The sequence below is a fragment of the Poecilia formosa genome, unplaced genomic scaffold (genome assembly GCF_000485575.1).
Source record: "Poecilia formosa unplaced genomic scaffold, Poecilia_formosa-5.1.2 Scaffold32, whole genome shotgun sequence".
Lineage (NCBI taxonomy): Eukaryota > Metazoa > Chordata > Actinopteri > Cyprinodontiformes > Poeciliidae > Poecilia > Poecilia formosa.
In genome coordinates, this window is record NW_006799971.1 from 407,097 (window position 1) to 431,954 (window position 24,858).

The 24,858-nt window shown below is 37.1% G+C and overlaps 1 protein-coding gene across 26 annotated transcripts in view; it reads right to left on the minus strand.

Annotated features, from left to right (window-relative positions):
* Positions 1-23,367, minus strand: part of sorbs2a (sorbin and SH3 domain containing 2a) — a 71,348-nt gene extending 47,981 nt beyond the window's left edge. For 8 of the 26 annotated variants that reach the window (XM_016670280.1, XM_007549589.2, XM_007549590.2 and 5 more), the window contains exons 1-2: positions 10,822-11,381; positions 5,054-5,204 (exon numbers count right to left, since the gene is read on the minus strand). The gene's annotated coding sequence lies outside the window, so the exon portion shown is untranslated. The other 18 variants (XM_007549593.2, XM_016670286.1, XM_007549591.2 and 15 more) reach the window with 13 other exon arrangements.
* Between the last annotated feature and the right edge of the window lie 1,491 nt (positions 23,368-24,858).

Genomic DNA, 24,858 nt, shown 5'->3' on the forward strand with positions numbered 1-24,858 from the left:
ATCGTTACAAAGACATGATTTGTGCGCCTTTCTTCAGTCAGCTTGTGGAATGTTCAGAGCCAAAGGTAGGAGAGGAAAGTGGCATTTGATGTACACCTGGTTACTAGGAATTCAAAAAACTAATCAATTTTGATCATTTTTCCATGAAAAAAACTCCAAAACCTCTTAAATATAACAATGTGTTTCTTTTTTTAAGTTAGCACATTATGAAAAAGGTTGCCTTCATGCTATGGAAGGGCAACATTTGATACAAAACAAAACTCAGGTTTTCAAGAAAATGACTGCTTATCAATTAATCGCTAGTCGATCTGTAAAATCAGTCAAGCTTAGATTAACTCTTTAATCGAAACCTTGAATCCAGACTGGTCACTCAACACTTTCTCTGGCCTTTGACAAAAAAAACTTAAAATCATAGGAATGCTAGGACATAAAACATAACCAGTTTTCAAAATGTAATAAAACCTTACTTGAAACAGCATAAAGATGTGAAATAAAGCTGCTGAACTCATCATATTATATTATGTTTACTTTTATGTATAAATAGATCAGTCATGTTTACGATGCAGAATTCTGAATTTATACAAGATGGGAGCTGTCAATTACAAGTTTCCCTAACTCTGATTGTCTAACTATAAAAATTAATTTGTAGAAATTTTAAAAGAAAATTAATAATAGAAAATAAATTGTGGCAGGTCCTTCAAGGACAAGATTAAGTTGATTCAAACATAAAATGAAGAGATTACAACTTTATCTCTGTATGTGCATCACAGCATAAATGGGAATAATCCTCAGGGAACGTCCACAAAAATGTTTTCACAAAAATCAATTGTCATAATGGTCAGAGCCAATCAAGGAACAAATTGGCAACTTATTGATGCATCAATACTTTCAGAATAACATCAATAAGCTTAGTTTACATAAAACAATGTTCGCTTAATCTTCTAACTTATAATAGTGTTTTACTACATTTAGTCAACTTTTCAAAACATTCCTTTTTGGTGAGTATTTGTAACAAAACAGAAGATAGGAAGTGCTTATTGGAGATAACAGTCAAGGACCCTGACCCTGAGTGGTCACTCTGGCAATGACAGATATTTACACCATGTCAGCAGATTAAGCTCCTTAGAAAATCTATTTTAAGACCTACAAGACTTTAAAGTCATCACACAGACATGTTCTCATCATCCCTTCCTGTACAGAAGAAGAAAAGCCTGTCAGCTGTTCAGAACAAATCTACGAGCATTAATGAACATTTTTTTTCTGTAGTGACGGCACAGCATATGCAAACATGCACGGACTCAGGAACTCAAATCCAGGGAGCAAAGTAACATCATTTACCATCGATAACTGATGAGATGTGGGAAGAAATTCCCCTTTAACAGAAAAAAGCTTCCCTGGAGAGCTGACATAAATCTCAGTCCAGACATCTAGTTTGAAATGGACGGATGGATAGAAGCAAGCCCAAAAGAAGGCAAAATGTAGAATTGCTGCATTCTTTATTCGCTGAACTGGAGCCAAGTTATTTTAGTGGTACATTTTTGTGGGAAAATGAGGAGGGTAAAGGGTTGCTGTGGAAAAGAAAAAACCCAGAGGGAATGAGAAGAAGTCTGACTAGATGAATTTATTTAATCTGAAAAGCTAGATTTATTTCAACAATAAAGGTAGAGATGCAGATAAACTGCTTGGTGACCAATCTGATCAGCCCTAACCAATGGAAAGTCTGACGTTCAGTGAATGCACCACAAAACACTCCCAGCTTGAGAAACAACACTCTTTGGTGGACAAAGTCAAAAATACTTGAATTTAGCTATTTTCAGTAACAGTGAGATGTTTAAAAAAGCACAGAGATCACAGAAACTGTTAAAAAGGAAGTGTCCACTTTCTACAATCTAGATAGGGAGATTTCTAGCTAAAGTCGTATTACAATGTCAATTCTGTTATTATTCCATCTTTGTTTTGAAATAATAATAAAGCGAATCTTCACCTCAGTTTGAGATCACCTCTACTCCCAATACAATAATTAACGGCCACTTATGGTAGAAAGGCTCAATAAACATATTTTTATTCCGGTTCCTTCACTTCTTTTATATTATTATATATCAAAGTTTTACAGAAAACAGATATTGGTACATATAAATGTGTTACCTGTATTCTGTCAAACATGTTTTTTTTTTCTAGGTTTGCTTAGTGCTCTGGAAAAATTTGTTACATTATGAGTCACTAAGTGTTTTAACAGAAAAGAAAACTTATTTTGAGAAGCCAGACCAAAATCTAATCCACAAAATTCTATACACAAGAATGTAGATGCAAGAATCTTTTAAGCATTGAACTGAATCTGAAACCTAGTCACATTTTATGATTATTTTAGACATTTGCTACCAAGTTTAATAAGTAAATGTTTGTCTTCAAAAGGTTGACTAACCATCTCTGTTACATAACTCTTATAAACTCCTGGCCTGGAATTCAATTTTAAGCTGCTTCACACTTGAATAACTATGAAATATGTTAAGAATTCAGTTGAATCAAAGTAAAAGCTGTAATTACTTTAATGCGCCAACAGACGCAAACATATCACAAGAGTTTATCCCAAACATTATTTCATGCTCTCTTTCACACACAAGCACAAAGCTGCTTGTTGTGGGATGCAGGACGCTTTACAAGGAATGCTTTATGAGCGCGTTGTAACTGTTCAACCAGCGCATTACTGCCACTAGTTGAACAACAGCCACCTCCAACCACGTCTCCGTTATCGGCCTTGTTTGTTCAACCTTGCCACTCATTAGCGGACCCCCCCCTGGCTGTATGAATGGACACGGGGGGTCAAACGCTGACCCTGCATGCCCACTCACTGCCCATACTGCAAATAACAGAGGGCCGTGTGTTCTGCAGATTGCATCACAACTGCACTAACGAGCAGAGCCATCAGCCTGAGAGCACTAATGTAATTATATAACACAATTCCTCTTGCTCGAAGTCAGGGCAGCAGGTAGGGTGAATGAATAGGATGTGACAATATGAGGGTTTATTATGTTACCATTCCAATATAGAACCCAGAATGTGGTTAGTTTATGTGATTTTGATGTTAATGGAGAGGAAGACAAAATAAAGAGGGAAAACGAAATAGAAAAAATAGGTAAAAATAGAAAAACATGAGGTAGAAAAGAAAGGGAGAATAATCAAAGATGGCAAAACCCTTATGCACTTGTTTCCTTATAATCTATCTGGGGGAGACAGCATCACAACCAGACTCCTCATAGACGCAGCACTGTTTCATGTCAAACATGGTCAAACATGGGCAAACAGTCCTGTAAAATAACCCAAAGTGAATGAAATGTAACTATAATCTTTTTAAGACAACAAACTTTTATAGAGACAACCATAAGGAGGCAGGACTTAATTCTGAAACATGAAGATGCATCACAGAGCTGAACATCTAAACTGCAAAGGTAAACTAAAGTGAGGTTTTTATTGACTTGAAGATCCTGAGCTCCTGGTTTAGCTTTATTCTAATCGTAGAGAGAAAGAAAAAACTGCTGCTCCTCAACAAGAAATGTTAAAAAATATTTAAGGCTGAAAACCTAAAAAATACTTTAAGGTTTTCAGTTGCAGTGAGGCTCAACCTTATTTCTATACATCTTGTTATAAACAATGATATGCATACATTTTATTTCATTTCAATTTTATCTTTAATAAAAGTTCTAAATACATACTGAATATGACAAAATAGATCTGGTAGAATCTGTGATAGTAGCACCAAAATCAACAGATGTCCACCTGATATTTCTCAGAGAACAGAGTGGAGCTTCAAGTGACGTTTACAGAGCAAAAAGTGTTTGTCAAACTGAGGCACACAGGTGAGTTCATGCTCTGAAGCGAGGCTGAGAACCACCCCTCACTGTGTTCCCCAGGGGTCAAGGTGACATTCCACAACACCTCTGAAACTGATCCAATGGACGGATCGGTGCATGGCTTTTGTTGAATAAGAAATAAGAGGGCATGAAAAAAAGAAGAGTGTAAAAAATAGACGGAAGTATGTTGAAGTGACAGGATGAAAATGAGACGACATGGAACAACTATGAAGTCAGGAAAGGTTCAGGTCTGAAATATGCTTCCTTTTTATCATCTTTACCAATTCATTACTTTTCATATTTAGTTTTGACGAACAACCATGTGCAGATATACACAGGTAATATACAATATTTACTGAAATACAGTCTCTGTAAAGGTATTTATTTTCCTTGCTGATGTTCACATCTACCTTTTCAGTCAGCTTTGGCCTTTAATATTATTGCTTTCTTCCTTCCTATTGTCATATTTTATTTCTTGTGCAAGTTGATTCTTGTGCCTTCTATAGTTGTGTGGACTGCTTAATAACAAATCCATTCTTATTCTTAAATTTAAAGCTAAATTGCCTTGGCTCATCAAACCTTAGATTGTTTGCAGCTTTCCAAAGTAAAGTTATTCCCCAATGCTATTCCTGAGGTGGCTGTGGAAGGAAGCACTATTTTTATTCAGCACTGTTTTTCCTCGTCAACTGTCAGAAACAACAAAAACTCTAAACCATGCTCTGTAATTGTGGCTTTGAAATGAGGAGATAAATACAATTCTCTTCTAGTTTATAGATTGTAAAATCTATTCAGATCGCCTAATTTGTATTCTGTTACAGACCTCATATGATTTATAACAAGTAAATATAAAAGCTGGTAAGGAGCATTGTTATTATGAGGTATTATGAGTGTGTTGTGTATATATATATATATATATATATATATATATATATATATATATATATATATATATAATGTGTGTGTGTGTGTGTGTGTGTGTGTGTGTGTGTGTGTGTGTTTTCTTAAGAGGAAAACTGAAGCAGATATAATTAAAAAAGCATTGATATGAATTAGGTATGTTATCTTATTTGCAAAAGTTGAAAAGAAATTTGGGTTTTCAGGCATGAAAATACACAAAAGTACAAAAAACATATGTAGTTCAGATTTTTTATATTAGCAGAGCTCAGGTGCAAACATCCACCAAGCAAAGAAAATGTCACTCTTACCGTCATAAAACCAGAAGGCTGGGAACTATCACAAGTCAGATAAGGATGACTGGCGAGATATAATTCCTTCCTCCACTGTTTTTCCCCCTCTCAGGCTAAGCGTCTCCTTCTGGTGTCCGTCTTTATTCCCTGACTGTATCCCGTTTAATGCCTGGGAAGCACATAGACAACAGAGAAGGAGAAAGTTGGAGGGAGAGAGCCAAAGAGAGGGAGGGAGTGACGGAGTAAAAAAAAAAAAAAAAAAAGAGTTCCCCATTCGGGTGAAGCAGTGATCAGATACGGCTATTTTCAGACTTAGGCATGCTCGTTTACAAGGCTGGAAAGTCACCCCCCCACCAACCCCCTCAGTGTATACAGATGTGGGGGGATGGCTAAGTGACAGGGCTGACTATCTCTGTTTTACCACTGACATATATATTATTGTGCACTCCTCACCGTATGAAAATATGTGTTCCCATGAAGCGATTACACTGAATCACGTTTTTGAATACAGTCCGATCAGATTCTGTGGTACAGACGCCATCAGGTCCCGTTGCCTCTGAAAAGTTAAAATCGAACCATCAGGAATCACAGGATGTGTCCTGGAGTGCTTTCATATTTGTGTCTTGTTGTGGGATTTTAAGTCACGCAGTGCCCGGATGTAAGGTGGCCTTTTCTGCACAAAATCCCTGCTGGGAATGTCAAACTTTTCCCACACAGGTTTTTCTCTCTGGTCTTTGCTAGTAGATTTACTGTCAGTGGCTGAAGAACTTACCTGGACAAATATATACATGATCTTAGATCACATATAAAACATGTCACACTAGAAACATGTGTGATATGCATATTTTCCGTCTTTCTAGTGAAAACAACAAGGCAAAGTAAATATTAATTACCAAACAGTAAACATTAATACGTGTCAACTAAAGCATGTCAGTTCTAATCCTCCCGCTGTGTAATCCATACAGGTATGTATATTTGGAAATGACCACACACAGGCTGAATATACACAGGAGAGAGGTCAGCCAGAAGCACCTCCAGACTACAGACTCCCGGCTATTCCCAGAATGATGATGTAACTACTGCTATTAGCATCTCATACCGAGTTCGAGCCTGGATACCTAAAACCAGTGAGACAGCTACTGTGCAACATGCTATTTTGCCCCTTCAAACTAGGCATGGGTCAATATGAGATTCTCACGATAACACCGAGTCAAAGTAACACATTTTCATGGTATCATGTTATCATATCATGTTGTTCCTAACCCTATAGAAGAAAACTGTAAACCGACTGTAACAGAAAAATTATCAATATTTCTATTAAAATAACATGTTTATAGTTTTCTAATTTAATTTTATTTATTATGTTATTGAATATAGCTTTGTTTGTTGTAAGTGAGGATAAAGTCTGACCGACAGTAATTGTACTACGGCAAATTTTGCTGATCCTAAATTTATTGCTAAGATTTATTTTTGAATTAGGACAAAGTGAAATAGCCATGAAAAATGTTAAAAATTAATTATGTGTTTTAAATCCCCTCAACTGCCACCCTGAAAACACTTGTATGTTATCCAAAGAGTCCCTGAGGACACCGGTTTCATCATGACAGTTAATGGGTGAAGATAGAAAACATAATAATCCCAAACTATGAATCGGTCTTGATTTTCTTGATTCGGGTTTTTAATTCATGACTGATGATCAACCAGAAAACTGCAGCCGGTGGAGTTTTCTCTAAAATAAAGATCAATTGTTTTGGAGGTTATTCCAAAAAAATATATATATTGTTGTTTTGGGAATATTTTCAAGTAATGTATTCATAATAATCCAGGTTCGCCCTCCCAAAGACCAATAAAGTTTCATTTTGAAATGAATACTTAATAGTGGAACTGTTATATATTTAAATATCCAAAATAAAACACAACATCCAAAAATAATAAATAAAACAGAAATAAAAACTGCTCAACTGAAACTGTGTACAAAATGGATTATAAATAGTATAATCCATTTTATACTGCCTTTCAAAGCATATTAATAATCACAATGGAAATTATCCAGCTTACTTTAATTGATCATGCAATTAATTGATTAGTTTCTTATTGTCACAGGCTTACATCTGATTTCTAATGGTGCTCCTTGAAGGCCCACTTTATTCTGTTTATATACTGAGCTTGGACAGGAACTAACCTTAGCGATATGCTGATGACACAATCATTTGAGCAGTGACAGAAATCTTAAAATCAAACTGGAGAACGTTGTCAGAAAACTTTTCAGTCACTTTATGACATCAGGAACAATAATCACCACACTACTGCTGATAACTGAGATGACTCAATATGATTAATCCTCATTTGCATGACTCTCTTCTGTCTTTACAAATTCACAATCCATTGTGACTGTTCACTGTGAGCTTTAGTATCTGAGCCACTAAAAACATACATCAAGTGTGGATGTCAACAGCAGTCAGTCTATCCAACTTGCCCAAAATTCTAAATGTACACAGAATATTTGTGCATCATGCTTGCAATGTAATGTTCTCTTTAATATTAACTCTAATTATTCCTTTTCCAATTGTGATTTTGCACACACTGATACTGTGATGGTGATAGAGATTCAATATATTGTGCAGCTCTGCCTCACACACTCAGGTGACCTTTCCATTGTGATATATAGTAGTGTAAGTAAGAAAAAGGTTGATTGATACAAATACACAGGAATCTGGCTAGAGTAAACTTCATCGTATTGCACTATGTTCCATACAGTCAGAGAAACCTCCAGTCACTGTAGCGGTTTAAAACTATTCCTTAGAATCCCTTCATGCCCATTCCTTCTTTAAACTCAGATTCAATCAACAAACAAAAGACACAAAAATCAGGGAGTCATAAATTTGTTCATGGAGAGCACAAAACCTGCAGAAATCCATTAAACAATGTATTATCAATGTACGTTCCACATCAAAAGTAGTTGGAAAAAATAACTTGCACTGTGACTTACCAAACAAAAACAAATTAATTATTTTTTTATGACTTGAAATGCTTCTTTTTTTATGGATCCTGGATCAGTTCTGTCTGGGTCTGCTTTCTCTTTGCCACTGAGGGTGTGATAATGTCAAAATCACATTGACATCTGCATGAATGAGACTTAAGCAACACTTAACACTGAAGCTTGAGAAATACTTAGCTAGTCTGCATCTGACAAACCAGCATGTGGCTCCAGGAAACTTCCGGTCACGTGCCGCGGATCATTGAGGTATGGTGAAAAGCTGAATACTGACAGGTGCTAATGACTGAACCCTGGAGCCGAACAGATCCGCGCTGCGACAGGGGACCAATAAAGTCCTGCGCTGAAGTCTTGACCTAAAACCCCATCAACAACCCCGCTCTTTATCATCTCACATCAGCATTGCTTTACAACCACCAATAAGTGAGGCTCTACATGTCTCTATTCCATCTACATAAACTTTGCAAATTTAGCCTTACAGAAGAATACCTGGTTTTGCTTATAGACTGACTATTCACGATAAATAAACAAACTTAAGAATCTGAAAACATTCCAGAGCAGATTATTTTTGCAGCAACTGACACAAATCTAAAAGCAGTGACACTTTGACCTATGAGCCACTCCAGACTACAGTATCTGCGTCGACGTGGTCTCACCATACAGTTTCAACACCCAATTCATTATCAGCTTCTGCAAGGCCCTGCCATTCCAGCTAAGTAAGTGGCAGGATATAAAAAGCAGACGGAATATGTGTCACTCAAAAATACTTAAACCTTGGAGACAATCAAAATAAAAAAACAAGATCTGTCATAACATGATGCAATGGATTATGAACCAAGATGATAAATATGTCATTTCAAAGCAAAATGGATGATTTTTTTATGTTTTATTTTATTCCAAATTAGCCTGCACTGGTCAGCTTTCTTCCCACCACTCTCACCCTCTGCCATATGAACAATACACTTTCTCTCTTCATGTAACCCTAAACTGACAGATGTGAGTTAAAGCTGACGGTCACTTCCCCTCGCTGACCATTAATCACATCAAAGTGCTATGATCCCTCAGTGGGAGTGTGTATTTAGGCCTCTGAGAGGTTGATTGGTCCTGCAGCCCCTTCTGAGACAGACAACTGCCAACTGTTGCTCATGTTGCATCTTGCTGTATTGCTTCCTCTCTGCTAGACGCGGCCATGTGGTCACAAACGGATATTAACTACGACTTTGAAAACAAAGAGAAAGAGCAAAGAGAAAAGCAGGCAGTCACACAGGTAGGCCTCACCGGGAGAGGTGAGGTTCCCGGAGTGATAGTGTTACACATTGTGCACCCTGGGCACCTCCCCACTCTACCTAGTAACACGGCATTCAGATGGATCCTGCAGATACCAGCCTCTACCACTGGCCTTTTCAATCTTTTCCTCATGACATCATCCGTTCATACCAGGTAACAGAAGGAAACGGGAACATTTTTTCTTTTACATAGGTTTGACTTAAGGACAAAAGGGGAAAGTTAAAGTATTTTGAAGTCTTTGCATTTTTTTAGGATTTATTTTAAGTTGTTTTAATGCTTTATGTAGGGCTAAGCTGTTGAGGATGTTATAATTATGAGATTTGCTTTCATTGTTGTATGATTAACTCTAGCGTCTGTTATACTAATGCATTTTATAAGGTTTATTTTTTAATTTTAATTTTCATACTCTAGAAAAAACAGAATAAAACTCCTGCTAAATGTAGCAGTTTTCAAATGTTAAATGTGCAGCAAATATCTTTAATAGTATAAACTTTCAAACTGTAGTTGCCACACCATGACTTTTCATATTTTTAAAGATCAAACATATTTCCATATAGCTAGCAAGGAGAAAGTGCAGCTGCCTTCTTTCAGCCATGTGGAATTTTATTAAAATGACTTTAAACGCTGTGACAGTTTTTCTTTATTTTTTGCAAATTTGAAAACACTAACTTTATTTTTATGGAATGATTTAAAATACTTGTGTTGCCCTCATTTTATATTAAATATGCTAATTTGTTTAAGATAAATTGATGCTGCTTCTGTAAAGATCTAACATTATCTGGTAAGGTTTGAGCAAAAATATACTGAAATTATACCTAATTGGTGGAAAACAACTGCATTGTTGATTTTAGAATTGTAACATGTTTATCTTCCTTATTTACCTTCCAAAATAATATTAGTTTTTTTTTCCCCTCTTTCCTTTTTGGCTAAGAAAAAACACAAGATAACCTTGCACATAACTGCACACTTGCAATGTACATGTAAGAAAGTCAGAATAGAGTCCAGCTCTGGTATCCATGCCACACTAATAGTCTGCACCATTGTGTGAATCCAAGCTAACATTACAGATTCCCCCCAGGTCTCTGGGGTGTTGGTTAAGGGGGAATATTTCAGTTCATGTTTACAATCACCAGACTTGTTCAGTTCACGCCCTTCTCTCATTCTTTTACATTTTAAACTCAGTAATTATCTGCCCACATGCGTAGAAGCCTGTGCTTGCAGCTTTCACCATCTTCCTGACCGCATCTTCTCTTGATGAACAGGCAGCAGCAGCAATCCACCGGAATGCACGTTTATGGAAACAGCCAACCAACCGCATCCCGACTGAGCCAAGTCCCTCGGGTTGGGTCTATAATAGGGCAGTATTGTACTCAGTAACGCCTTTAAGCACACAAAGTGTCCCGTTTAAGCTGTTTACCTACTATACAGCTCAGCCTCCGTCGAGGCTGGTCCGTTGCGGCTTATTTGAGCGTTAACAACATAGTTGAAAACTGTGCTCACCTACCTTAAAACGACTGCCTCGCAGTCCTTAGATATGAGCAGGAAACCAGCCCCCTCAGCAGGCGAGGTGATTAAAAGTTCTCACTTCGGCAACGGCGGAGAGGCGACACGCGCGAGCTGGTGCTGCATCCGTGTGATGAAACCATACACCTGCTTTTCAACGCTGCTGAACGCTGCTGGGTATCGATCAGCTCAGCTAACTAAGAGGTAGTTCCTTCTCCACCGTTTCCTCTCTCACTCCCTCTCTCTCTCTCTCTCATGGGGGGTCAACAGGCCTAGGGAAGTGAGGCGGGGAAACCTGTCCTAGTCCGTTTTCTCACCAAACAAACGCAACAGCAGCCGGAGTGGCGACACTATTACACCGAATGCCTCTTCCTCCTCCTCTTCTCTTTCTTCTCGAGGGGCGCGCCAGCCGCACCGCGGTGCTGATAAACTCTGCCGAACCACCTACGTCCAGAAATGGTCAGAATCTTCCGTTTCCGTTTGGCTATTAAGTGAATGATGCCGCGGCTTCATGCGCAAAATGGCCACTGTTATTTTCATTCAGCAGCTGACAACCGCGAGCCTCTCATTGGGCCACCGTGTAGCCATGGCAACGCCCGCGGTTCAATCAGTGCTGGCAAAGGACACAGGCCTATGTGCGGCTCCCTGACAGGAAAGTAACACTTCGCTTTGTATTCTCACAAAGGAGAAACAACAGCTGACCTCATACTTGTATGAGGTTATGTAGAGGTTAACAAAATATTATAATCAGTACAATGTTATGGGTTGCTAGGAGTAAACAAATGCTTTGAAAAAATTATGCTATCATTTCTGATCTTGTCATATTTCAAAGGAAGTGTGAAGATATAGTTTGATACACAATGGTCTACCAATATTCTCTTGGAGAATTGCTGTGAGTCTTTTTTTATTGAAAGGCATACCAGGATTCCTGCTGGGTTTGTATGTCAGTGAATTGTGTTCACCTTGCACCAGCTAGGAAGATTCAAAAGTTATTCAAATCCCAACAGCAAGAAAACATCTCTATTAACTTATTAAGCACATCCATATGTGAGTAATACATCAGTGTCAATTTAATACCCTGGAAAATATTTTACATTTTGTCACATTACAACCAAAACTTTGATGCATATGTGTTTGATGGAACAACACAAAGTAGTGTTGGTCTGTCACATGAAACAGACGGGTCTTACTTTGTAGAATATCCTTCTGCTGAAGCAACAGCTGCAAGTCTTTTGGGGTAAAATTTTACAAGCTTTGAACATATAGGTAGGGATTTACAAGGGTGTGGGCCCCTGGGCTGGGGTCAGTTTTGGTGCTCTGTCTACGAAAACATTTTTTTACTAATGCAAATTACATTACATTAGTGGCCTTTGTACCATAAAAATTCATTGGTAAAATGATTTTTTACCAAATAACTTAGTATGTTAAGATACTTTGTTTTCCACAGCTTGTTATAAGCCACAACTGGCATTTCTGCTGTAAAGCCAGCTGTGATGCAAGCTAACTGCTAAGTTAAATGCTAAGTTGAATTAGGAGTTATGTGTTTAATTGCAAACCAGAGAATACACTGCATTTATTTTTCATCAACCAACTGAATCACAATTAGATGTTAAATAACTTGATTATAAAGTAATAATCCTTTGAACCTGTCAGTCTGCTCACATTCACCATCCTGTTAAAATATTTAGACTAGATCCAGGAGTGTAGAGAATGTTAGATATCCTACTGCTATTTGCTATCCTATTTGACAGCAAATCTAGCCTTTACACTTCATTATATTGTATCTATAATATTGTGTGACCAGTCTATATATTATGTCTCTCTCTCTCTTCCAGCTTACTACAAACTCTCAGTGTGACAGTTGAGACAAAGTGACTCAAAGTGTATGCATAGTGTTTCTAAGAAAGCCTGTTTCTAAAATAGGAAATATATGTCAGAAATTGTCTATTAAGTCAAAGAAGAAATACTCTGATCTGCAGGACATGATTCAGCCTTTGTAAATATTTAATGAATGCAATAATTGTCAGTGCTGTGTACCAATATTTATTGCATTTTTTTTTAATTCTCAATTGTTTCGGTAATTATTTGTACATAGTGTCGCAGTCAAACATCAACATACATCTTGGTTTGCAATTATTATTAATGTTTGATGGAACAACACAAATATATGTTTTTTTATATAAATTGCAATTAATTCAGTTTAATGATATATTAATTATCAAATCCAAGTAAAAGTTTGATTCATTTCCGTGTCATTTTATATGCATAATATTTTGACAGACATCAATTCTAGAAATTCACAAGAAAAACTTGTGGGTCACCAGAAGGGACCAATATTAGCTTGACTAGCTACTCAAACTACCAAATAATTTATTCATCACTCAGTACAACTATATTTATCACTAAGAATTTTCTTGCTAGCACAGCTGAATTTTCTTACTATCAAGAAAATTCAACTGTTTTCATTATCAATGAGATATTTTAAAACTAAGGAAAAAGTACAAAAGATTTCAGAAGGTATTTAAAAGCAAACATATATGGGGCCATTACAGCTGTTCATTCATTATTCCTTCGCCATTTCGTACATTTTTTTGTTTTGATCAATTCCATTATTCATACCTAATATTATTTTTTGAGTACAGAAGTACAGAAAGGGAGGTCTGCCACAAGAAGTCAATTCTTTCCTGACTTAGAGAAGTTTTACTGAACAAACAAAGGGCAGAATTGATCCAGAATTGTCTAAAATTAAGGTACAAGGTAGGTCCATTTTAACCTCCTGAATTTCCAAATGCTATCATATAAATGCTAGATTTAGGAAGGATAGTAGCCTTTTGAAAATCTCACAGTGTAACTAATGACTTCTGTTTTAGGAAATAAACAAAGAGGTTGATGCCAACTCTGGTAAGGGCAGGTACATGATGCTAACATGGGCATTGTCTTCCTATTCATTTCTGCAGGTACATGATGCTAACATGGGCATTGTCTTCCTATGCATTTCTGCTTAATTCTCATCTCCCTTCTGTGCACCATCGGATTTGTCCCATTGACCTCGATTTCAACTGGGCAGAAGGTTCATGATTAAGCTGGTGCATTACATACGTCACAGCCTAACAATAGCAATTGGATAAAATTTAAAACTTCAACAGAGTCCTCCCCTAAAAAAAAACAGCCGTTTCTCAATAGCCAAGGGTCCAGACCTATTGCACGAAGCAAACATAAAACAAAGGGTGTCTTACTAGTAGGCTAGTAAGATGCTAAAGTTAATTTTTAAAAAAAATCTTTATTTTGAAATAGTAAGACCTTGTTTTATACCTTCTGCTCTCTAACACACAGAGTGTGATGTCACTTCTGCTCTTATATCAATAACTAAAGTCTAGCCATGATAGCAAGGATAGAAACAAATATTATTTTAATGTTAATTACATTTTTTAAAGAAAACTTGTACTGGATAAAATCAGTGTTGGGAGGTCAAAATTCTACAAAACCAGGAGATCAAAATTTGGCAAAAAAAAATAAAAAATCTGATCAGTAGAGATTTTTACAAACTACATATATCTGTTTAAACCTAATCATGTGCAGAATCAATTATATCCATAAAGAAACCTTTTCTCTGTCATCTTTAAAGGTCCACAGATTTAGAACGTTAATGATAGCTGACCTTTTGCGTAGTGTCACCAAGACCACGTCTGCGTATGTGTGTGTGTGTGCGTGTGTGCGTGTGTGTGTGTGCGTGTGTGTGTGTGTGTGTGTGAGGGTGCACACATGTTTTTCTGAATGCCCATCTACACATGCCTGCATGTGTTTGGCCTTTCATCGCCGACTCTTATGACCAGAATATATGGTCTTTACTGAAACTTGTCAAAGGGATGCCTTTTATAGCTGGTATGCTATCTGTAGACATGCTTTCAGCGTTGCATTTTGAGGGCCTGAGTATATGATGATGACACATTATGTTTGGTATGCAGAGATCTGCGGGTGATAGAGGTGTAGACATACAGAGAGCAGAGCAGAAGACCATACACATGTACATTATTGGAAAAGTAGTCAGGTTAGCTGAGCCACCTCACAGGAATATCTTTCTATAGGCAAGAAAGGGACGGAGGGCTCATCATCATGCGTCATTCATTTAGGGAAGTCCAGTGTTGACACCACAATCTGACCTTGGATACAAGATACACACAGTTTAACCATGGATGTGATACTAAAACTTAATAGTTCACTCAGAGTATCTGTATCTGAGCAAGGCCTTAATTCAGCTACAGGACCCTTGGTAGGATCCACTTCATGTCTGCAATTATCTAATGTTCAACCCTATCAAAGCACACTCCAAGAATAGCACTAGAATTAAGGACTGTGGTCTGGCACATAGAGGTTGTGAGAAAATAACTTATTTATCTTAGCAGTGGCACTCTCTCACATCTTTCCACTGATGCCTTCCAAAGTGAACCGCATTTGGAACAGCTGATACCAAGGCCCACTCGTCTGGTCAATGTTGAAGAAGCACTTCTGTGCTGAATGTGTGGCTGGCATCTGACTACAGGAGGACATTGTCAGGCAATGACATCATGGTGCTCCCACTTCCATTCCAGGCATGCTTTGATCTCTTAGGGCCGTCCAGGTGAAAAGTTTAAGCAGATCTGAGAGAGGAGACTGATGCTTGATCCTACAGCACCTCTATGTTTAGCACTGCCACAAGGTAAGGTATTTATTTAGTTTAACACTTTTTGTAGTTATTTTTGACATTCTGTTGTCCTCAGTTCTACATGTTCATGTCAGTAAGTTAGAGTATAACAGTAATATATTTTGTAAAATGTCAACTCTGATATATTTCTTGCATATATTGCTGTTATTTTCATCCCCAGTTCAGATTCTCACAAAATTAGGATGTTGTCAATACAGAAATGATTAAATAATTTGAAAGTATTATTTGTACTCTGTACTTGTTCTGGGTTTTGCTTTGATTTCTACATATTTATCTTCAATTAAGCTTTAAATAATATTGGATACAACACACTGAACAAAGAGCTTATTTAGCAATAATCATTTTAGCTTACTTCCCATGAGGAGATTTCCATTCAACATATAATTGTGGAATTGGACATTTCAAAAAATAATTTTGCTTAGTGGAAACACCATTTTATGGAAAAAAAATATTTTGCATTTAGATGAAAAGTTTTGGTGATAGGATGAGGTGGTTTTTGGGTCATGTCGAAATTGGAAATACTTTTTTCACATTACATGAGTCACATGATCAATAGCCAGATGTTGCCACTGGAACAATCCGTGAAGAAGAATATGACAGGAAGTAGTTGGGGACCATGGTGTTTTAATGCCTTATAGTGTGAATAAACTCATTTAAATGTTTTTCTCATAATGGAAATACCACAGTTGCAAATTTTTATTTTATTTTTTTCACATTAGCAGAGTATTGATGAAGTTTTACGCACATTTGTAATGGTAACACAACTAATGTGCGTCTTCAAGGTAACTGCCCAGACAGTATTATCTCCCATTATTATTGAATAAAGAATAAATTAATCTAATCATGTATACATATAAATAGAAACAAGATTCACATTTTCAATTTAATTGCTGATATTAACTATTAACAGATACAATAGAGTTCCAATTGATTTATCCTCAACCACACATTCTTTGACATCTGTCTTAATTTATTTTTCGATTTGCTTTACTTGGTCTGATAAGACAAGTGTTGTCCAGCAGCTGTCACTCATTCCCAAAGTTGCGGCTCACTTTAAAATCCCAGCACTGTGGCCCTTGCTGCCCTTCCACATGAATCAAAGGAGTCGACATTGCCCTGTAAAAATGCCGGTGTCAGCCATGACTCAGTTTATGAAAAGCTGGTGCAGCAGTGTTGTGACACATGGCTATGAAATGATGACACAAGAGAAAAATGACCAAAAAATGGAGGGCGAAATAAATTGAAGGGTAATAGAGTCAAAAAAGTCAAAAACAATATAAAACAATAAGTGAGACACATTGACAGGATTTTTTTTAATCCGAATATCAACATGATGATGTCATTCTAACTTGAGTATGATTTTTGGTAGAAAGTAGTCTCCTGTTTTAGACACAGAAAATCTAAGGATCTTTAAAGTATAATGCATATATTACAGTAAGTCTCTGCATTGTTTTTGAAAGCAGGAAGACAATAATCAATGGTTCACATAATGTTGGAATTACTCACACAGTATTGGATTAACATCTATTCAGCTTAGAAAATCATTCTCTAGTGAGATGATTTTGCTGGTCATACTTTTTGCATTGGCAATAAATGAAGCATAGCAAAACCATCACACATTTCAACATTAACCAGAGACAAAAATAACTCAATCTCCCTAAAATAATTGCAGGTTTTTTTTTACACCAGTTGCTCTTGGTGAAAATTAAAAGTGAAAATACTAAAACCTTCTATCTAAGATGACTGATCAATTCTACATCTAATAATGTAATAATGTGCATATAATACTTTACAAAGAGAATAAATGTATAGTATTTAGATGTATAATGAATTTTTGAGGCTGTCCTTCCTCAGCCATCTCAGTACAGAGACATAAAATTACATGATTTTTTGTTACCCTTCTCTGAATATAAAGGACTTAATCTGCCTCTGACCTCTCACACAATATCTCTCCTTATCAGGAAATGAAAGAAAAATAGATTGAATTGGGCTTCCTGCAATGTGGTTAACCTTTCATGTTTCAAGCATAATGGAATTTATTTCTAATATTACTTTAAGCTTCATGCAGTGCCTTGCGCTGTGGGTGCACCAGTCCCCCCTCTATGTGAGTGAGTGCTCAACAGACCGATAAGTGGTGTTGTGACTGAAGAAATGTTGCACGACCTGCTGCTGATGCATTGTCTGCCACCGCGCTTCCCAGTAAAGCAGTGGGGCTTCTCTTGCTGACTTGCGAAACACCAAAGTGGAGCTGTCCTCCAACCTGAAGCTCATTTAAATATGAGCAAGTTTTAAAATCACTGTTTGCTCACTGTTTGGAGAACTAGAAAGCTAACTCTTCGTAATATTCTGTCATTGTAAACTTGCAATTTATTTGAGAAAAGAATTAATCTTCTCCAGACATTGGATACAAATGTACTACATACTTCTTAATTTTATTTATAAAAAATCTGAAGAAGCAGGAATGCAGTCCACTGCTGCAACGTCCCAGTCCAGCAGGAGTGAATGCTGCAGGTCAGTAACTCCATGGAATCTGCTGCTTTTCCTTAGATAAAGATTTTTTTTAATCATGAATTGAACTCGACTACACTGTTTGATAACTTGGATCAATTTGAAATGGATGTACTTGACTTGTATGATTGGATTGAATGAACCTTTTTGAAAATGTCTTATGACAGCATTTCAGAGATTTCAGCCTGTGTGTAAACTGATTTATTTTTAAGATCTCAACTGGGATTTCTGGTCTTCATTTTAATCCCACAGCCTGAGATTACCCTGCTTAATATTAAAACAGGGTCATTACTTCACTTTAATTACTTAGGTTACTCTAATAAATATATAGTTACAAGTAATAACTGTGCTTGGACTAAAAGCTGAATTGAAAGTTATTTTTTTTGCTTTACCTTCTTTTTTTTTTGCTTTACCTCAAAATCTAAACTTAACCTAATGGCGTTGAGCAAATTAGGCAGACCTGTGACTCTGAGTATTAAGCATGCATAATACCAAGATAATAAAACCATACCATACCAAAATAATGATAACACAGTGATTGTGATGTTCTATAACTTGACATTGGCATCATCAACAAAATCGCCAAGACAAACCTGAACATGGAAAGCATCTATGAAGATAAATATGTGCCTTGGATTTCTGTTTATTAACTAATTTATTACACTTATGGGCTGTAAATCCAGTCAGATTTAATTTCAGATTCTTCTCGGGGCCTCTAATTAAGTAATGGCTCAATAAATCCCTGCACTCCCAGGAGAGAGAGCTGGGACATTTACCAGAAGCCGAACAGGAAGAGATTAATACAGATTGAACACACAGCAGTGGTGACACAGAATGGCATTCACATTTAGAAAAACTATGCACATATAAACAGACTAAGTCACTGTGGGAGGATTTAAAGAGCAATAAAAATTACAAAGAGCCCAGCTGTTTGTGTCAAATAAGAAAATGCTGAAAGGATTTTGAGCAGTTTGGAAAACGGTTTGGAAAATTTCACTCCTATCAAACTCTAAATGTTCCTTTCCTCTGAGAACGGTTTGAGCGTTCTCTGCCTGTCCTCCCTCTGATCTCTTAGGGCCAGACAAATCAGTTCCATTTTTTCCCTCTATATGGAATGTAGCTCCTTAATTCCTTATTCCTTCTTTGGATAACAGCTTGGGACTACTGCTTCAAAACAATTTGATTTACTAAATTACTTTGACCCAGAGGAATATGTGTGCATTTGACTAAAGAGGATGTATATTTTCATTCAAAACAACCAACAAGTAAAATAAATTCCCATCAGTGATAAATGTGTTCATATGTTGATACGGTTATTTTAATGTGTGTTCTAATAAGGATTTGTAAAAGGATCATTGCACTTTTATTACATGTTTGTGTTGGTGTTGGTGAATTCTGAGTTATTGCTCTAAGAGACAGTAACTGAGTCATATGAATAATTAGATGCCTCTTTTTGCATTTGCAACATATTAAAACTATTTCAAATTTAAATTGTACTTCTTTTGATGTGCTCTGTAAAAAAAACAAAAACAAAAACAAAAACAAAAAAAACCTTTAACTCGTATAACATCAAGTGTCCTTGCTAAAATGAGAACAAATATGCTTACTACGGAATGAATGAATGGCTTGCAGCAAATATTGCACCTAAAAATTTATTGTTGCATTTTTTTCCATGTCGTGTAGTTTATTTTCTCATATTTACTTCATTATAAATTGATTTATTTTTTCCTGTAATATTTTCTCTTTTCATTTTATCCCCTCTTGTTTTACTCTTTTACACATTTCTTTTATTTTTTCTCATGTTCTCTTTTCCTACGCTGAACTAAAACAATATTGAAGAAATACAAAATATGAAAAACTGAAGAAAAGTAATGAAAAAGTAGTAAATAGAAAATGTATTAGTTATAGAACATAAGAAATAAGAAAAATATAATAATATAAGTAAAAAATATAAGTGTTAAATTATAAAAGAAAGCTAAATAATAAAATAATAAGATTGGAAATAAAATTTAAAAATAAATAGCAATAATGTAGACTCAATACTGTTGACAATGATCAATAGTAAATTATGTCACACTGTATAATCAAATTCTTAAGGAAAGTTCTTTATTTTTTTGGATGCATTATTTGACAACATCAATTGCTTTATCAAGCCATTTATTATTTTTTACATATTTTACCAATTTTTGCAGGACTCGTTCTCAATAAATGTCTGTCTGCATAAGACTTCAAACCAACTGGGTTTACAAATCTAAGAATGTCTTTGCTACTACTTCTGTCAACTTGGCAGAAGTATATTAGCTGTCTACTTAGATTCTTTCAATTTCTCAATTGAGAGAATTTTCTTTAAATTTTCTCTCAATCTTTTGTAAAAGATGTTAAATTATCATGCTAAAGAGCCATAAATAAAGTGGTTAAAGCTATTTTGAACAAATAAAATATATAAAACAGATTGGGACTACAGGAATCAGCATGTACAGGCCCTCCTCATCTTGCCAGCTTCCTGGCTGAAACCGACTTTTCTCTCAACAGCTGATGGACTCCAATGGAGGTAGCCTAGTTTTACCTTTTAGAGCTGAACCAGGCTGAAACAAAGAAGCCAAAACCCAATCACCCCAAGCTTGTTTGACAGCTCTGCCTCCAGTCTCACTATTAAACCCACACACTGTGGCTGACACAGCCTACAGGTTCAAAGGGGAACTCATCCCCTCCACCATGTTAGGGTGGAGATTCGATGGAGGAGACAAGGTGGATTGCTCCCTCATGGCCCAGGCTGACTATCACCCTCAGGTGGAAGAGTTGAAGTATCTCTAGGTCTTGAAATGATATTGGTCTGTTTTGGACAAAACTGCCAGCTCCATTCAAACACACACACACACACGCACGCACGCACGCATGCACGCACACACACACACATGCACACACATGCATAAAGATGAGAATAAAGTATCACACCCACACATCTGATCTGTAACTTCAGATAAACACACCAACCTGAGAGCAAGTTGCAGTTTGTTGCAAAGCTGCAAGGCCACAGTGTCAACCACACCACAGCTCCTACTAACAATCATCAAAGGAATCCTGACAAAAGAAAGAAAAAAACCATCAGTAAGTATTAGAAAAGCTCTGAAGTTTGGATTTCTTTGCTCCTTTTCGATGCTCAAATCCATAGTTATAACTGAGTCTAATGTGCAGCAATAGTGAAATAAAGAAAGTGATCCAGTTGAATAACCGTGATTGATCTCTTGCAGCTCTTATATCCACAAGTAGTTGAAGAATGAATTAACTCACATTTTATTCTCATGATTCTACATGTTACAGCTGCTGTGTTTTACAGTGCGGGGCCTGTTTAGTGGTACCACCAGTAAAGCAGCAGGATGATCGCATTGTGAAAGTTGGAATTTCTAACTTTACTCTCTAACCTAAATTTATTAATGTGAAGTTTGATTTTTCTAAAATTTTCACTGCAATATTAAATTAATAGAATAAAAGATTCCTCTATTTGAAAGTTTTTTGCATTTTTTATATGAAACACAATGTGCCCAATCTTATATTTGGTCACCTCGCTAGACAGAAGCTGAAGCCTCAGAGTGTAAGTCATTTATTTATCCAGCTTTAGCCTAAAACTGAAGCTACAGACAGGTTTCTCTTCGCATCCCATCATCTCACTGCAGTAATTCCTGCAACATGTTTTCACTCTGCAGTGTCTGAGTTGCACCCCTAATGAGGTCAACACTGGATTCAGAGCCCTGTACGCCCTTATCCACTACATTTCTCACTCCTTGCATTTCACTTAGCTCCATTGCAGAGAGCAAACAGAACCATAGTAGATCCCTGGTGCTGATTCCACTTGACTATTGATGTCCTGTCAGCCCCCAGGGGCCACTTATGGTGAGAGAAGACCAGAGTCAGCACTTACCGAGCCTCCAGGCGCTGAGGAAAAGCACACAACATGTACAAACACAAAAAAAGGAGATTCAGGAAAACAAAAAAATTGACCGTTGTTGTACAGCTGTTGTAGCTCATATTAATTTTACGGAATGTTTTTCTTATTTTCACTCTTTGGGGAGCTTCAATATATGTCAGCTAGTCGTTTTGGTGGATGTGAGAAAATTTCACTTCCTGCCGTCTACAGAGAGGTATGCTGCTGCATCCCCTCAAATGTCCAAGTGCAATAAAAAAATGCTCAGATGTTTCACTTATTAACATCATCCTCCCCTTCCCTTTACACTCTGAAGTGTAACAGGCACTTTGTTCCCAAACATGTTGTGAGGCAGCAGCTCACACTAGTGGCAGATCTGGGATTCTGACCTCCAAACATCATTGGTCAGCATAGCAGGGAGAGGGAGAGATACTGCAGTGGGCTTTTTTTTCCTGCAGAGGACTGAGGGAACATGCTACATATTGCTGCTATCCATGTGCATTTGCACTCGGATCATCTCCGCTTGTTCTGCTTCACCAGCCAGGATGACCTAATATCCTGTTTGTCTGAAAAGATTGCGCTAATAAAGGTTTTAACCTACTATTTCACGTGTTTTCTGATTTCTTATTAAATCTTGTGGTGTTTGTCTCCTAGAACTCTTATGTCAAGAAATCACAACTTCATGCATTAGACTTACTGTTAGGGTGAAAACAGACAAATCAAAAATCTAAAAAAAAATGAATAAAAAAATAAAGCACTCATCAGAAGAACTCTCACTGCTCACCTGTGTGCAATACTCCTCAGTGAGGATGATGATAATAATGTTTCCATTTGAGTTAATGTGCTTGCTTATATAATCTAGGTTCACACACGTCTTTATGTAACTGGAAGGGTAAACTCACTGCTTGTGTCGAGGCATCCCAACACGCTGGAAATTCGCTCTGCAAATGAGGGAGAGGAGCTTTACCCGGTCCAGTAGGATGAAGAATGTGGCACACGCGCTCCTGTTGACGAGGCTGCTGCCTCCTTCCATTTATCCATTTTGCATGAGTGCATTCAGTCACAGGCAGGCAGGCAGGCAGGCAGGACACATCGGCTACACTAGGTGAAATGTGTGGATCAGAGCCACCTATTTAATCCACTTCCATCCAAATTGAAAGTTATTCTGTAGAGAGTCTCGCCTCGTCCTGGTTGCTGTCACCCTCCATTCTTCAGTTCTCCCCCTTCTGTCTCTGAGAGCACCGTATGATTCAGCTGGACGTCTTCTGGCACACCAGCTCTCTCTGCATCATTTCCTGCTTGTGATTTATGTCTCAGTTCATTTCACTATCATTGTATGTCCTATAGAGTTTGTATATACAACCACAGCCACAAAGCTGACAGTAGAAGTTAGCTCTGCCTTTAACAGCACTTGTGTAGTTCAGTCTTTGGCACAAAGCCTTGTAACGTAAGCTGCTTCAGCTTAGCGGCAGCATAAACCAATCAGGTGGCCTAAGAGCTGTCCCAACAACAACCTGCTGATTATCAGAAGGAGGGAGGAAGGGAAAAACAGGAGGTAGGATGGTGTTAATGTAGCTTAGTGTGGTGGAAATATGGGGAAGGCATTTCTTAATTATTGTAAATCTACATGCTTTAATTTCACAACTGAAGGATTATATTACAATGAACAAAAATTATCTTTAAAAAATCTTAAAGGGGAAGTACTGTGTATTTTCCAGGCACATAGAGCCATTTAACAATGTTTTCATCAGTGATTAACTAGCAGAAGGTCCTATAAGATGTTTGCTAATTGCTGCTGGCTAGTCTGAAGGAGCTGAGGAGTCATGGTGGAGGGCAGTTTGGACACTGCAGCTCCAAGAAGGAGCTGAGTTCTCACAGGCGGTGCTAGAGCCATGCAGGCAATTTTGCACAGCTGAATGGTTGCAACAGGAGATTAAAAGAAAAGTCAGACTTGCATGAAAGAATCAAAGCAACTACAGGTATTTTATTTATTTATTTTATGTTTTTTTGACAAGGGAATAACATTATAACAGAATATAATGCTCAAAAAAGTTAATTTTATATAAAACAGTCCTTTTAATTCATTTAGCAGACATACGTACTGTTAGATGGTCACACAGGGTCGGTGTCCTCCGTTCATCTGTTAGTGGATGGAAACTTTGGAGAAAGTCAATAAGATGTGCCACAGGGGAATTAGGGATAAAATGCACTCACAAAAATTGGTCTGAACTTGTTCTTGTTAGATACACACAGAACACTACTGGATAACATGTTGAGGAAAAGTATGTCCCCTCAAAGATTTCTTCTATTTTTGCCACTTAGAAGTTTTCAGAACATTTCTTCAACCTTATTTGTTCTCCCTTAGCATTAGCAACAACCACAAATGTGTGTATTTTAAGTTGCTGTGGAGGAAGTTTCCCTATTGTTTTTTTTGTTTTGTTTTGTTTTGATTGTTTAAAATCAGACACAATGGAGAGGGATCAACAGCCTCCTTTGGGTTACACCATAGCATCTGAATAGAATTTAAGGGCTTGGAGTAGGCCACTCCAAAATGTCCTTTATTGGACCCATTGAGAGGAAACTTGTTGGGCTGATTTTGATAACTGATTATGCTGTTTAATCTAACTGTCCTTCAACTTGAGGTCATAAACTGATTACCAGACAGTTTCCTTCAAGTTCTTCGGTAGAGTGAAGAACTCATGGATCCATCAGAGATGGCATGTCTTCCAGGTCCTGAATCAGTAAAGTACCCCAGGTCATCACACTACTACCATCCGTTGATGTAGCTTGTTTTGTTGCATTTTTGTATCATGTTACATCACTGCCCTTTGTTCAACACAAATAAAAACACCATGACCAGTGTTAATGTTCCTAATCTTAAGCTGGGTTCATGACTGTTTGAAAAG